Source organism: Nicotiana tabacum, chromosome 6 (assembly GCF_000715075.1).
Source record: "Nicotiana tabacum cultivar K326 chromosome 6, ASM71507v2, whole genome shotgun sequence".
Taxonomy (NCBI): Eukaryota; Viridiplantae; Streptophyta; class Magnoliopsida; order Solanales; family Solanaceae; genus Nicotiana; species Nicotiana tabacum.
In genome coordinates, this window is record NC_134085.1 from 57,341,503 (window position 1) to 57,357,956 (window position 16,454).

Below are 16,454 nucleotides of genomic sequence, written 5' to 3' on the forward strand. Positions count from 1 at the left end.
CCTTATTTCATTCTCACTTTCCAGTTTCAATTATCAATACATTACCACCATGTGTGTATATTATGACATCCTATCACGGCCCGATCGGCTAAGCCGTCTTACCAAGAAGTTACCCTTTTTCGTTAATTATCTCACTTCAATCTTTAGTTTCACGTGTATTAGTTCCTCAGCACTTGGGGCCATAATTACCACATTCTGTAACTCACATTTCACATTATTCCCATTTTCAACATTGACCTTGCCATTTAAGATCAATGACACATACAAAAGAAATTTAAGTTATAAGCATAGAGAGGAATTTATCTAGTTCGGCATATTAATCACAATGTAACCTTGACTTGAGATTTAGCATTTAGCACATAGCTCATGTTTTTCACACTTCCTCAATTTACAAAGAATAACACATTAAACACATGGAGAAGCCCCTTCCACATACATTTTCACAACATCAAATCATTTGACATAACAAGTACCACATCGATCAAATTTCAGACTTACAACATTTGCACGGACAACATGGATGCTCAATTTCTAAGATGATGGGGTTTTAGCCATACATACCTTCTTTACGCTTTCCTTAAGTTACTACGACGTTTCGGAAATTGTAGCAATCCTGATCTACTTGAGACATAACAAAATTGAACACAAATTAGGAAGGTATTCATGGTTTCAGCTTATTTGAGTATTTTATCAAATACTAGTTGAACATCTTAATTTCAAATCTCTTTTACAAGATTTTCTTCATTCCCCAACCCAATCTTTAATTATTTATGTTCAATAATCTTCCCACAAACCTAATTTGTACATGCATGTATACATAATACTATTACACCCAAGAATCATACCTCAATAACCCATCTCACAATCTCTACAACACAAACACAACCTAGGTTAGGCACCTATGGCTTCCAATCACCATCACATGAGTTCTAACGTATATATCATACATAAATAATCACCATAGAGTAGTTAAAGATGATAGACATACCTCTTGTAGTAAGAATCTTGAGAATCCCCACTTGTTGTGTTCTTGATCAATTTAGGGATTTGAATGAGAATCTATGGATTTTCAAGATCAATCCTTGTTAATATAAGTTTTTAGGAGTAGTAATCAACTCAAAATACTCCAAAAGCATTACCTTGGATCATAAGAGGGAAGTATGAGATGGATTCCCCTTGATAGAGCAAGTCCTAGCTCAAAATAATGACTTAGAGACTCTCCATACCCGGTCTTGGGGTATTTATAGGGCTGCTAGGCACGCGACCACGGTCAGACCGTGCCCGGGACGCGGTGGCCGCGCTCGGGTCGCGCTCGGAGGCAGAAACTCTCAGTTTTCCCGCGGCCGCCGCGGACGCGCATCTGACACATGTCCGGTAAAATGGTCATAACTTTTTGTATACACCTCCAAATGATGAACGGTTTGATGGGTTGGAAAATAGACTTAAAGATCTTTAATTTTGTAGTTGTTCATCACACAAAACCTTATATAAATGTAGATATGCTTGTCCAAAGTGAGGTCTTGTGCGCACTCATTTACAACTTTAGTCTATTATGAAATTTTCCAACTTGGCTTAGACTTAGGCCTCTTCTTAGACCCCAAATCACTTATAATATGACTTGTATGCTTATTAACATATCCAATTGATATCCATTATATCATGAATCCTCATTTGCACACACAAATAAAATAATTAGCCTACCTTGGCACCATGAAATCTTAAATTACTTAGCAAAATTTTCTGGGGCTTTACACCTTTCCCCGACATGGGCCTTTATGAATGAATCTGCTAGTATTTCAAAAGAGTCAATTGAATGCTAGGGTAATAATGAACACCATGTCAAGGCTCTTTTTGGGAAAGTTTCACGAAATTTCTTCAGCAAGACCTATTCGATCTCATGTTGAGCTAAATCGTTCCTATTTATAGCCGTGCTGTAGGTTGTGATGTGCTCGTGCGGATCCGAAGTCCCATTGTATTTTGGTATGTCCAGCATTTTGAACCTTTTTAGAATTAACTCCGGTGTTGTGCTCGGTTTAAACGGCAATTGAGTGTATTTTTTCGAATCTGGGTTGTTCAAACCCAATAGTGCTCCTGGAATTAGATCCATTCGGGCATGAAACTCCTTTGCATTTTGATCGATCCATTCATTCATTTCCCTAATAAATCTCATGAGTTCAGTTTTGAAGGGATCACTCCCGTTATCATTACCACATCCGCTACCGATCCCTCCGACACCGTCAAAACTGACATCACCCCTTGGGGTATTGTTATCAACTCTTTGAGCCATTTGATTTGTAGGAACGCTGAGAGGAACTATGACTCTTTCATTTGCGTTGTCGGAAGCGCCTGACAATGCTTGCTTCAACTCCATCATCACCTGATCCTGCCTTGAGAAGTGGCCCATGATGGCTTTCTGTTGCTCTCTTAGGATTCTTATTGTTTCCGCAATATGTTCCTCTTCCGCATCATTGGGAGTTGGCTCATGTACATGCTCGGGAGACTGCCCTTCATGAATCGGGGTTGACTTGTCCCATTAGTTACGAGTGTCGCTTATTGAATCCTCATGTTGAGGCAGATTTTCATGTCCCTCAATATTGTGCGCGATGCTAACATCATTAGCTGCCATTTTCAATTTCTTTCTAAGGAAAAAATCAAATAAGTTAGTAACAAACGTGAGAATCAAAGCAATTATGCAATTATCTAAGTCCCACAATAGGCGCCAAACTGTTTACCCGTAAAACGGTACAGTTGAATTTGTTACATGTTTTATAGATAAGTGAATTGATTTAATCCAAAAAAATTTAAATAAATGAGATTAAAAATAAGATCTAGCGATTAAATTGAAGAAGACGGCAATCCTGGCTCCGAGAACAGCATCTCCGAGGACAGAAATGAGAACAACGTAAAAGAGCAAATAAAGTCGTTAAATTGAGAACGAGAATGGAATAAAACATATGTTTTGCCAAAAAATTCGAATGAGAACAACGTAAAGAGCAAATAAAGTCGTTTAATTGAGAATGAGAATGTAATACAACATATGTTTTGCCAAAAATTTCGTATGTTACTATGGCTGTTGATGCTATTTATAGCTATACCTAGGGAAACAAGATCCTTGGATCAAGCCTGGCTTAAATGATAATAAAGGAGTCATTGATGAATATGTAACGACAAGCTCTGAATGAAAATATTCTCTACAATGATTGCCCACTTAATTTTAGAGGATATTCTTCATTGAATGTTATCTGATGGCACATACACGATTTGCTCCCATTGACCATACTCCCTTCGTGTTTACCCGATGTTAACTGTTGTTGTTATTATCGATACTGGTTGTTACTCAATTCTCTTTTTATCTGTCTTCATTCCACGTGTCATACGATCGTTCGACTATTCATTATAGGGTAAAATACCATTTATTATAGACTAATTTTACCCTATACAATGTTAGAAATTTCTTCGATGGTGAATGTGAACTTGGGAAAGAAATCACTGGATAGTGATAATTGTTCAGGAGTTGCTGATCACGCCCAACTATGCCTTACAAAAGGACAATGCGGATGTTGAAAATATAACCTGAGTATTTATGCCCAAAGTCGAATCCACAGAGAATTAACCTATCAATTACTTTCGTTGGACTTACTAAATTCTATAAAATCAACTTCCCTAAACGTTGTGAATAACAGTTGATGGTATATTTAATAACTAAGATTGAAAGCCAATAAACAGTTGTAAACTAAATATGCTTAGGTTGTGAACAATAATGAGAAGGTTCTAAGGTAGTGATTTCCCCTATTGATGGAATCCCTTATGTTTATGTTTCATATAGATTTACCAACACATCTCTATCAACCATGAACACTCAAATTATCGTGAATCTCTCCCGAGTAATCACGAAAATTTACTAGACGCACTCTCCCGAGATACGCTAGCTGACTTTGTTTATTACAGTTCACTTTAGATTGCACCTAAAACTTCGTTATCCCTAATCTCGCCTTTAAACCCGCAGTTATAGATCCCTCTTATACTTTGGGAGTGATGTTGTTCAACAATTACCTACATATGCACTCTCTCCCGAGTTATGCATATTAAATAGGCATAGCTAATTGAGGATCCTGTCAATTAACTACAACAAACACGTAGTTGAACAAATAGAGATTAAACCGGCAAACCATATTAACATAATCAAGAAGTTCATCCTTCAATAGGTTCCATCAAAACCCTAGACAAAGGATTTAGCTACTCATGACAATGGGTAAATAAACTATGAAAATATTCATGATCAAAATTGCAAGAAAAATAAAAAGAAGAAGAAAATATGATGTTTTGGGTGATCTCTCCCACTTGTTTTCTTGCCAAAGTACTTTCTAAAGCATTGCATGCCTCCCTTGGACGAGTTCTATTGTTTAATATAGGGTTTGGGGCTAAAAATCCCGTGTTTTGCACTTCAGTCCCTCAATTTTTCGCTTCCTGCCGCGGTCCTACCGCGGTTACGCCTGGACCGCGGCCAACTAGCCTCTCAGAATCCGCAACAGCCTTTTGCCACGGTCCGACCGCGGTTACGCCGGGACCGCGACAGTCCATCTCCAGTTTTGGTTTTGCTGCCTTCGCGTGGTGCACTTAGCGGATATTGTAAGATTGGCCTCTTTTTCTCCATAATTGATCCCAAAAGTACTCCATAGACTTCTTTTATTGTATATAGCCTGCAAAGCATGAAAATCACTAATCAGAGCATTTTGTTATCACTTTTTACCATAAAAATTATACAGGAAGGTGGTTCTTTAGGGCCTAATTATAGTCCAATTCACCTATTATCAACACCCTACACTTAAATCTTTGCTCGTCCTCGAGCAAGTTGAACCACACTTCTAGGCCTAATCGTTTGATGCATTACCCAGTTTATGTCACACCCGCCATTATGAAAGAACAACCTAAGCAGTGCAACAGCCACACCTCAGATGAAGACTCTAATGCCATGTCACACTCGTGCTTACTCTAGTTACTCTAAACAGAGGTGAAAACTCGCTTTTTCTTCCTGTGTCACATGCCCTCACATCATATTTCTGAGAGAAGTTCCACACATATAAAATCAAGCAACAAGGAACTATAGATAGAACGAATCCACTCACTCTCAGCAAAGAACATTCACATGCCACACAGATACACCATAAGCTTGCCCTTAGTGTAATACTCTACTAATCGAGTTGTTCAGTCCAAGATCAAGAGGTCTTTATTTGGTTATAATGTAGGCTAAGGGATGGGTAGGATATATTTGGATATAGTGACTAACCTCCCTAAGCACTTTTAATACAATCGTTCCCTTTATTCCAATTTCCATGTTCAACCCAATCATTCTTCCACACTTGTTTCATAGGCTACCCCCACTTTTCTTTAGGTGCAACTGGCCTCTTTTTTTTTTTTACAGCCATTGCACCATTCAAGTATTTTCCTGATTTTCTTTTTCCCACTTCATTACTACCCCACACTTTGACTTTTATATGCTCTTTAACGATTCAAGTGCTTCTAGGAGGTACAGGTTCAAACAGTCAAACTATTCAAACACAGGGATGTAGGTTGTTGTAAGGTTATCAAAGAACAGGCTTCAGGCTCGAAGGGGTTAACTATGGCAATATGTACAGGTGGATTCATAATTATACAGGCTACACAAGGAAATGCCTCAATCATCTCTAAGGCCAAACAACTTCTATTTCGCTTTGCAAACACACAGGGCAAGTTCTAGGTATCGCATGCAAGCACAGAATACAAGTATTATCTCACACACACTTGGCATGTAACTCATTCCGAATTAGTTTGTTAACACACTCACGTGAGCGTTCAAGAAAGACAAGGTGTGCAGAATTAAGGCATAAAATTACTAGTCTACAAACGAGCCTAGACGTCGCACCCTCAAGTTCATTTTAGTTATTTTCAGGTGTGTACATTACGGGTTGCATTCTTGCCTTCACCCATCTTGGTCCAATAGAGTCCTAAGGGTCCTAAAAATATTAAAGAAAAATCTACCTAACCCGGTTCAAAAAAAGCCCTTGGAAAAGAACCGTGATCAAAAGAAAAACTAAGGAGGAATTACTACACTACCTAAAAAGAAAAATAAAAAAAAAATCTAAATGGACTACTTCCCTCAAGAGTACTGTCCAAGTGGTCCGTCCTCAGGAAGAGTCTCCTACATTTATTTATTTTACAACCAATGTATATGTACACTAACAATACACCACTAAAGCAAGTCTCCCACCCCACACAAAAAGAATATGGCATGTCCCCATGTCATAACACAAATAAAGTGCAGAAGGATAAGAAGACTTCCCTGAGCGTCACTCAAAGTCGGAGACGGTGCTAGGATCCACATGACAAGCCCTCCCCAAGGCACGGAACCAAGCTAGCATCCGGCTCTCAGACCTGGCATGCCACTGAGACATGGCATCCATACGCACATGCAGGTCATCCACCGAGGAGCGAAGATCTGCCACCTCTTCCTCCAAAGAATGTAACATGGGTCGGCAGGACTGTGATCTAGAGAACCCTGCCCCAGTAAGGGGTTGCCGAGAGGATCCGGCTCCATCATAGGATCTTCTGGATGGTGCCATGGGTGCTGGGGCGTCATCCTCATCATCAAGCTCAATGGTTGTGGGTGCATCTATGCCCACTGTGATCTTTGAAGCTCTGAATGCCGCTTTTGCGGGCAAAGCTCCATCTGTAGGATTGGTGGTGACACCATCCAGCAGACACAACCTTGTCACAAGTGAGGGGAAGTAAAACCCCTAAGATAGCAGAGGTGACCGAAAGATCATTTCATCTCCAATAATTCTCGCCACATCAAAGTCTTTCTTGGTGACGAAGCACCACACCAATAGAGCCCGTAGGTGGTTCACATTTGTTGTGTTGCCCGTGGGCAATAACCGGCTGCAAATAATGGTGAACCAGCACTTAGCCTCATGTGTGAACGACTTGGAGTGAAGGGTAATGTTTTCCTGTATCCAGATTGGTCGACCCCCTGTGCAGATTGTCTTAATCATAGTGTCCCAAGTGACCCCTTGGGCGTCGTGGTAATGATCAATGTCACCAGTGAACTGGGGCAGCTGCAAGACCTAGCGAATCTTCAGAATTGAAGCATCCACCACCCTACCCCGCACAATCATAGACCGGCACAAATTTTTAAGGGCAGTTCGCGTAGAACTCCCGGACTATCATCATGTTTGTCGTCTCAGGTTCATCAAACAAGAACTCCATCTCCCTCCATCTGATTTCCTCATACATGTCTACTTTTTCCATACGGAGGGCATACCTGTCAACAGGAATATCAGGGATAAAGCTTTTGGTGGTCTTAGCATGAAACGCGTCCTCGGCCTCTTGTGACTGGAACCTGGTGGCATCATATGTGGGCATTTGAGAAGTGCTTGCCGAGCTCTTTCGCCTTTTTCGGGCCATATTACCCGCAGACAATTCAGGGTAACAATTAGATTCATCCTAACATGTGCCAGTCGGATGGGTACTCAGACTTCGCCACCCGATGTCACCAAACAATTTCCTTTTGTCAAACAATGCCAGTATATCCAATTACGAAGGTGCCCAAAGTTGACAACCTCCACTATTGCCCTCACAGCACTATTAATTCTACAATTCTGCCATATAATACCCCACACAATCTCCCACAAGTGAATCATGTCAAATTATACCACCACCACAAACTAAGAAGGGCACAAAGTGCTCCAAACTTTTACAACACACCCCCAATTTTCGGCCATTTAGACCCCTCCACCAAGCTTCACCCTAAAAAATTTGTTTAGGCCTCCAAACCTTCTAAAAATTGCCCCCAAGTTAAGCACAATGAAAACCCAACCATTTAAATATCAAGCATGGTCAAAAGAAGCAATTAATAAAGAAAAGGAAAGAAAAGAAAGAAATAAAATAAAATAAAATAAAAAATTTACACTAAAACACCACACTAAGTTATGTAAAAGAAAGAGAAAAGAATAGAGAAGCTAACCGTGAGGATGAATGGAAGGGATAAGTGGTGGAAAGAGAGAGATGCAGAAGAAAGGAGGGGCAACAATGAGGGTTTGAGGGATAAGAGAGTGTGAAAGAGAGAAGAGAAGAAAGAAGGGAATGGAGGAATAGTGGGGGTTTAGGTTTATTAAAAGGAGGTGGGGAAAGGAAAAAGAGAAAAAAAATAAAAAATTCTGCACTTACCTGGCCCGCTCTGGTCTGCCGCGGTCCTACCGCGGTAACGCTGGGACCGCGGTAGACCTCTTTCAGAGGGGGTATTTGACCGCGGTTACGCTGGGACCGCGGTCTGGGCGTGTTCCTGCTACTCTTTTTTTAATGAAGTTATGCATTACACTTACAACACATTCGTGGGTTGCCTCCCACGCAGCGCCTGATTTAACGTCGCGGCACGACGCAGATGAGCGCATTTAAGGCTCGCTCGACCTCTGTGGTTCAGTCAGGTGTAGCTCGGACACTTCCTTTGGTTCGCTCATGCCCACATATAGTTCCAATCTCTTCCCATTGACTCTAAATGTACGAGAGTCTTTCTCTGTGACAATCTCGACAGCACCTGAAGGGAAAACCTCGACCACTCTAAATGGTCCAGACCATCGTGACCTGAGTTTACCCGGAAATAGCCTTAATCGTGAGTTATAAAGCAACACCATATCTCCAGGATTCAAATTTCGCTCCACAATGTTCTTATCGTGCAACCTCTTCATTCTTTCCTTGTACAACTTTGTGCTCTCAAAAGCAAGATGTTTGAACTCGTCGAGCTCATGCAATTCTGTGATCCTTATTGTGCCCGCAGCCTCGATGTCAAGATTCAGCTGTTTCAGTGCCCACCATGCTCTATGTTCAAGTTCCACTGGCAAATGGCAGGCCTTCCCGAACACCAACTTATATGGTGGCATACCAATCGGTGTTTTAAAAGCAGTTCTATAGGCCTAGAGTGCATCATCTAACTTTTTCGCCCAATCAGTTCTTGTGGCGTTCACAGTCTTGGTTAGCACACTCTTTATCTCTCTGTTGGACACTTCAACCTGCCCACTAGTTTGCGGGTGATAATGGGTAGCCACCTTGTGGCGTACATTATACTTTGCAAGCAACTTCTCGAAAGCTCTATTACAGAAGTGAGTGCCTCTGTCACTGATAATCGCTCTTGGTGTCCCAAATCTGGTGAATATGTTCTTCTTCAAAAACCCCACCACCACTCTTGCATCATTAGTGGGCAACGCTGCAGTTTCTACCCATTTGGACACGTAATCCACAGCAACAAGTATGTACTTATTGCCATAGGAGCTGACGAAGGGACCCATGAAGTCAATCCCCCAACATCAAACACTTCCACCTCTTGAATTGGGTTCATGGGCATCTCATGGCGACGGGAAATGTTCTTGGTCCACTGACATTCATTGCATCCCTTCACCCATTGGTGCGTATCTTTAAACACTGTTGGCCAAAAGAATCCAGCCTCAAGCACTTTCCCAGCTATCCTGAACCCTCCAAAATGTCCTCCGTAAGGCGATGCGTGACAAGCCTGCAAAACAGAAGATTGTTCTATCTCAGGGACACACCTCCGGATCATATTGTCAACACAAATTCTAAACAGGTAAGGCTCATCCCAATAATACATGCGGCAGTCACGATAAAACTTTTTCTTTTGTACATATGAAAGGTCATAGGGAACTATACCGCAGGCCAGGTAATTTGCAAAATCTGCATACCATGGCACTTTCTCAAGATTAGTAGCGAGCAACTGCTCATTTGGAAAGGTTTCCAGAATATCTTCAACCTCAACTGCATTTTCAGCTCCCTCAAGTCGTGATAGATGATCAACGACTTTGTTCTCTGTGCCCTTACGGTCATGAATTTAAAGGTCGAATTCTTGCAGCAGCAACACCCAACGAATCAGGCGCGGCTTAGACTCCTTCTTCTCAATCAAATACCTAAGAGCTGCATGATCAGTGTATAATTACCTTAGAACCAATCAGATATGATCTGAACTTGTCGAAAGCAAACACCACAGCCAACATCTCCTTCTCAGTCACCGTATAGTTCAGTTGGGCTCCACTCATCGTTATACTTGCATAGTAGATTGGATGCATCAGCTTGTCCTTCTGTTGTCCCAACACTGCCCCCACTGCGTAGTCACTGGCATCACACATGAGTTTGAATGGCTGCTCCCAGTTGGGGGAAACAATGATAGGTGCTGTGACCAGTCTCTTTTTCAGCTCCTCGAATGCTACCCTGTAATCATCAGAGAACAAGAAAGGATGATCTTTTTCTAACAACTTACAGAGAGGGTTGGCAATTTTTGAGAAGTCTTTTATGAATCTCCGGTAGAAACTGGCATGCCCAAGGAAGCTTCTGATTGCTTTGACTGAAGTTGGAGGAGGTAACTTTGCTATTACATCCACTTTAGCATGATCCACCTCAATTCCTTTGCTTGACACCCGGTGTCCCAAGACTATGCCTTCTTGTAACATGAAGTGGCACTTCTCCCAATTCAGAACCAGGTTAGTCTCGATACACTGTTTCAGCACACGCATCAGATTTATCAGGCACTCATCAAATGAATTCCCCACCACTGAGATGTCATCCATGAACACCTCTATTATGTCCTCTACCATGTCAGTGAATATGGCCATCATGCACCGTTGGAATGTGGCGGGTGCGTTGCATAGGCCAAAGGGCATCCTCCGAAAGGCATAAATGCCATAAGGACAAGTGAAAGAGGTCTTCTCTCTGTCCTCTGGTGCAATGGAAATCTGGTTGTATCCTGAGTACCCATTCAGAAAATAGAAGTGTGACCTCCCTGCCAGTCTGTCTAACATCTGATCAATAAAGGGAAGTGGGAGGTGGTCTTTCTGGGTAGCTAGATTTAGCTTTCTATAATCCATGCAAATTCCCCAGCCCGTGACTATTATTGTAGAGATCAATTCATTGTTATCATTCTTAACTACCATCATACCGCTCTTTTTAGGTACACATTGAACTGGGCTAACCCAGCTGCTGTCAGAGATTGGGAAGATAATTCCCGCGTCTAACTACTTTATTACTTCCTTCTTCACCACTTCCTTCATGTTGGGGTTCAGCCTTCTTTGGTGTTCCCTGGAAGGTTTGTGTCCCTCTTCCAGTAGAATTTTGTGCATACAGTAGGCGGGGCTGATCCCCTTTATGTCTTCCATGGTCCACCCAATGGCAGTCTTGCACTCCTTAAGTACCTGCAAGAGTTGTTGTGCTTGCACATCTAACAAACTAGATGAGATAATAACAGGTAATGTGGAGTTAGGTCCAAGGAATTCATACCTGAGATGGTTGGGCAATGGCTTTAACTCCAACTTTGGTGGTTCTTCGATAGATGGCTTGGCTGGAGGAGTCTCTCGATTTTCCAAGTGTAAGGGCTCAAATTCTAGAGTTCTATCCCAGAACCCTCTACCCTCTAATGCCAACACCCATTCCGCCAGTTCCTCTCCATTCACCTCATCCAAATTCATTAAACATGCAGCAAGGGGGCCCTCAATGGTTAGAACCTCATCATCAGTCTCCACGATTACATCCACGACATCAATAAGAGAACAATTGGCGAATTCACTTGGTCGCCTCATAGATTTCTGCACATTGAATGTTATCTCCTCATCGTTCAATCTCATCTTGAGCTCCCCGGTTTCACAATCAATGAGCGCTCTCCCTGTGGCCAAGAATGGTCTTCCCAAAATTATGGGAATCTCTTCATCCACTCTGCAGTCTAAGATCACAAAATCTGCAGGGAATACAAATTTCCCTACCTGAACTAGCACATCATCCAGTATACCAGAGGGTCGTTTCACTGTCTTGTCAGCCAGCTACAACAACATAGAGATGGGTCTAGCTCTTCCAATGCCCAGCCTCTTATAAATCGCCAGGGGCATAAGATTGATATTGGCCCCTAGATCACACAGTGCTTTAGCAAAAGCAAAATTACCAATAGTGCATGGAATTGTAAAGCTTCCAAGGTCAGACAACTTTTCTGCAATTGGTCTAGTCACCACTGCACTACATGTCTGAGTAAGAGTAACTGTGGCCAAGTCTTGGAAATCAAACTTTCGGGACATCAAGTCCTTCATCATTTTTGCATACCTAGGCATCTCCTTCAAAGCTTCAATCAATGGTATGTTTACCTAGATTTGTTTCAGCATTTCGAAGAACTTCTTGTATTGTTCCTCCTTTTGATACTTAGCCAGCCTCTGAGGGAAAGGTGCAGGAGGTCTCTTCTTCCCAACTAACTGGGATTGATCCTTATCAGCTGCTACCTCAATTATTGGTTCCTGGACTGTCTCAGCTTCTTTCTTGGTCGCATTCTGGATGCTATTTTCTTCCTGGGCAGGCTGGACTAGCACCTCCGTCAGTTTCGTTGACTCATCTAGCTCAATGAGCACTGGTATAAGTGTCTCAACTTGTCTAGTTTCTCGAGCCCTCTCTTGCTCTATATCCAGATCTCTGCCATTACGTAGACTTACCGCCATCAGCTACTTTGGGCCTTGATCTTTTGGATTTATCTGGGTGTCTGCAGGTAGTGTCCCATGAGGACGATTGTTCAGAGACATAGAAATTTGGCCCACCTGCACTTTAATATTCTTGATTGTTGCATCATGTGCATCCACTCTCTCATTAATCTTTACATTAGACCCAATAACCTGCTGCATCATTGCCTCAAGTCTAGCAAACCCATCTTCCTGCCTTCCACCATGTTGCTGCTGAGGAGGATGATACCCCTACTGCTGATTCTGATTATTATATCCCTGTGGCCTTGGGTAAGGTGCCATATTGTTAGTGGGTCTCATACCTCCCATGTTTCCATTGTTGAACTGTGGATGGACTGGCCTGTATTGCCGATTTTGCTGGCCCCAATTCTGACCACTCTGTCTCTGGCCTCCATAATTAGACACATAATTCATGTCTTCAGGGTAGTGGTGATAATCATATTCTGCATTCCATTGGTTACCGATTGGCTGACTAATGCAAGATGCGCACAAGCCCCCATTAGTAGTATCTACGATATGTACCTGCTACTTCTGCCCTGACTCTTCCACCTTTTTGGTGAGTATACTCATCTGTGTCAATAAGGTGGCCATATTTTCAGCCATAGAGTTGGATGGATCTAAGGGCACTGAGTGAACCACTGGAGTGATAGGTGCATTCCTGGTTGTCCATCCCGAATTTTGTGCCATCTTGTCAAGTAGACTCTGGCCTTCTCTCCATGTTTTGCTAAAAAATGCTCCACCAGCTGAAGCATCAACAATGTTCTTCATGCTATCTGACAATCCCATGTAAAACCGCTACCCCAACATCAGATCTGGAATACCATGGTGCGGGCATATAACCAGCATCCCTTTAAAGCGCTCCCATGTTTCATGCAGTGTCTCCATTGGTCTCTGTTTAAAACTCAAAATTTCATCAATTTGTTGAGCAGTCTTATTGGGTGGGTGGAACTTGTTATGGAATTGCCTGACTAACTCATCCCAAGTTGTTATAGAATTTATGGGAAGTGAGTTTAGCCAAGTCTGGGCAGCTCCCGTCACTGAGAATGGAAACAATAACAGCTTGATTGCTTCAGGAGTTACGTTGGGCTGCCTTTGGGTTTTGCAGATAGAGAGGAAGTTCTTCAAGTGCTGCTGAGGATCTTCGACTTGCGACCCCGAAAATAGTCCCTTGTTCTGCAACAAGTGCAACATGTTATTCGTAATTTGGAATGACTCAACCTGTATATGCGGAACTACAATGGCTGTGGACAGATTTTCAGTTGTGGGTTGTGCCCAGTCATAGAGAGCAGCCTCTGGCACTATTGGTACCGCTGGGTTTTCCTCGTGATCCCCCATGACTGTTTCGAATTGTGCAGTTGTTGGTTGTTGTTTGTTTTTCCGATTAGCCCCATTCAAGGTCTTGAAAACTTTCTCGGGATCTGATAATGCTTCAAATACTTCACCAGATCTCGATGAGTTTCTAGGCATGCACCTGTGCAACCAAGTCAACAAACGTATAGAGAAAAAATGACTACAACAAGAATTTTTGTACTTCTTTCAATTGTAATTGATAACACCGTTATTTCCCTGGCAACGACGCCAAAATTTGATCACGCCCAACTATGCCTTACAAAAGGACAATGCGGACGTTGCAAATATAACCTGAGTATTTATGCCCAGAGTCGAATCCACAGAGAATTAACCTATCAATTACTTTCGTTGGACTTACTAAATTCTTTAGAATCAACTTCCCCAAACATTGTGAATAATAGTTGATGGTATATTTAATAACTAAGATTGAAAGTCAATAAACAGTTCTAAACTAAATATGCTTAAGTTGTGAACAATAATGAGAAGGTTCTAAGGTAGTGATTTCCCCTATTGATGGAATCCCTTCTGTTTATGTTTCATATAGATTTACCAACACATCTCTATCAACCATGAACACTCAAATTATCGTGAATCTCTCCCGAGTAATCACAATAATTTACTAGATGTACTCTCTCGAGATACGCTAGCTGGCTTTGTTTATTACAGTTCACTTTAGATTGCACCCAAGACTTCGTTATCCCTAATCCCGCCTTTAAACCCGCAGTTATAGATCCCTCTTATACTTTGGGAGTGATGTTGTTCAACAATTACCTACATATGCACTCTCTCCCGAGTTATGCATACTATATAGGCACAACTAATTGAGGATCCTGTCAATTAACTACAACAAACACGTAGTTGAACAAATAGAGATTAAACTGGAAAACTATATTAACATAATCAAGAAGTTCATCCTTCAATAGGTTTCATCAAAACCCTAGACAAAGGATTTAGCTACTCATGACAATGAGTAAATAAATTATGAAAATATTCATGATCAAAATTGCAAGAAAAATAAAAAGAAGAAGAAAATATGATGTTTTGGGTGATCTCTCACACTTGTTTTTCTTGCCAAAGTACTTTCTAAAACATTGCATGCCTCCCTTGGACGAGTTCTATTGTTTAATATAGGGTTTGAGGCTAAAAATCACGTGTTTTGCACTTCAGTCCCTCAATTTTCTGCTTCCTGCCGCGGTCCTACCACGGTTACGCCAGGACCGCGGCCAACTAGCCTCTCAGCATCCGCAACAGCCTTCTGCCGCGGTCCGACCGCGGTTACGCCGGGACCGCGGCAGTCCATCTCCAGTTCTGGTTTTGCTGCCTTCGCGTGGTGCACTTAGCGGATATTGTAAGATTGGCCTCTTTTTCTCCGTAATTGATCCCAAAAGTACTCCATAGACTTCTTTTATTGTATATAGCCTGCAAAGCATGAAAAGCACTAATCAGAGCATTTTGTTATCACTTTTTACCATAAAAACTATACAAGAAGGTGGTTCTTTAGGGCCTAATTATAGTCCAATTCACCTATTATCAGTTTGGATCTAGGGCATGTCTACTATATCCCTAACAATCTCCCACTTAACTGTTAAGGATTTGACACCAACAAAAAAAAAGAAGAAAATAATGAATGAAAGAGAATTTTCTATTTTGTTTTTGTGGATCTACATTCGTTCCTTTTCCCCCTACTAGATGGGAAGGCGAAGGGTGGCAGATGGTGGTGGAAGATGGTGGGAGGGAAAGAAAGTAAGGAAGAAGAAAATATTTTGCTACAAGATATTGGTCTAACGCGCTCAAAATGAGTATTGCACACGTACTCTGCCATATCAGTAAAACGTGTCTAATTGGCACAATTCAGGGGGTTCAATAGAGATAAAACTTAGTTTAAGTGTTTAAATGAAAAATTCTAACAAGTTTAAGGGGCAATCTATATATTTGGCCTAGATAGAAATGAACTTTTTTAGACGTTGCTATACTAAAATATTTGACCTAACTTAATTCCTTAATCAAGTTTTTCTTTCTCACTCCTTAAGTACTTTTTTTAAATATACTTTATTCATACGTTTTTACTTTTCTGAAGTGTGGATTAAACATACCAAGCTACCATTCATATATTGACAATGATCCATAAAAAGAATGGCAGGATAGGAACCTCAAGCCTCAAGCTGTGGCCGGCCTAGCTTTGACTTGCTATGTTGGATGGTCAAATCAACATTCCTCTGTACTCGAAATAGATAGCCGCCCTCCACCCCTAGCCCTAATACCCCAAACCCCCATCCCTCTCTCCACCTCCACCCCACTCCCCGCCAACAACCCACCACCCCCATCTCCTACCGCAACCTTGGCCCCTAAACCTGACCTATCACCCTTACATATTTTGTCTCCCAAGTATTTGTCTAAATTATACTCCCTTTGTTTCAATTTAGATGACACACTTTTCTTATTAGTTCGTTCCAAAAAAGAATGACATAGTTCTATATTTAGAAATAATTCAACTTTGAACTTTTCATTTACTCATTTTAGCCTTAATGAGAAGCATTTATCGCTACACAAATATTATGATCCCACAAAGCTGTTACCCCT

The 16,454-nt window shown here is 41.6% G+C and overlaps 1 non-coding gene across 1 annotated transcript; it reads left to right on the plus strand.

Moving 5' to 3' along the window:
* The first annotated feature begins 13,341 nt into the window (after positions 1-13,341).
* Positions 13,342-13,448, plus strand: LOC142182367 (small nucleolar RNA R71). Its single transcript, XR_012711203.1, has one exon. It is a non-coding gene; the product is annotated as a small nucleolar RNA R71 (small nucleolar RNA).
* Positions 13,449-16,454: the final 3,006 nt, after the last annotated feature.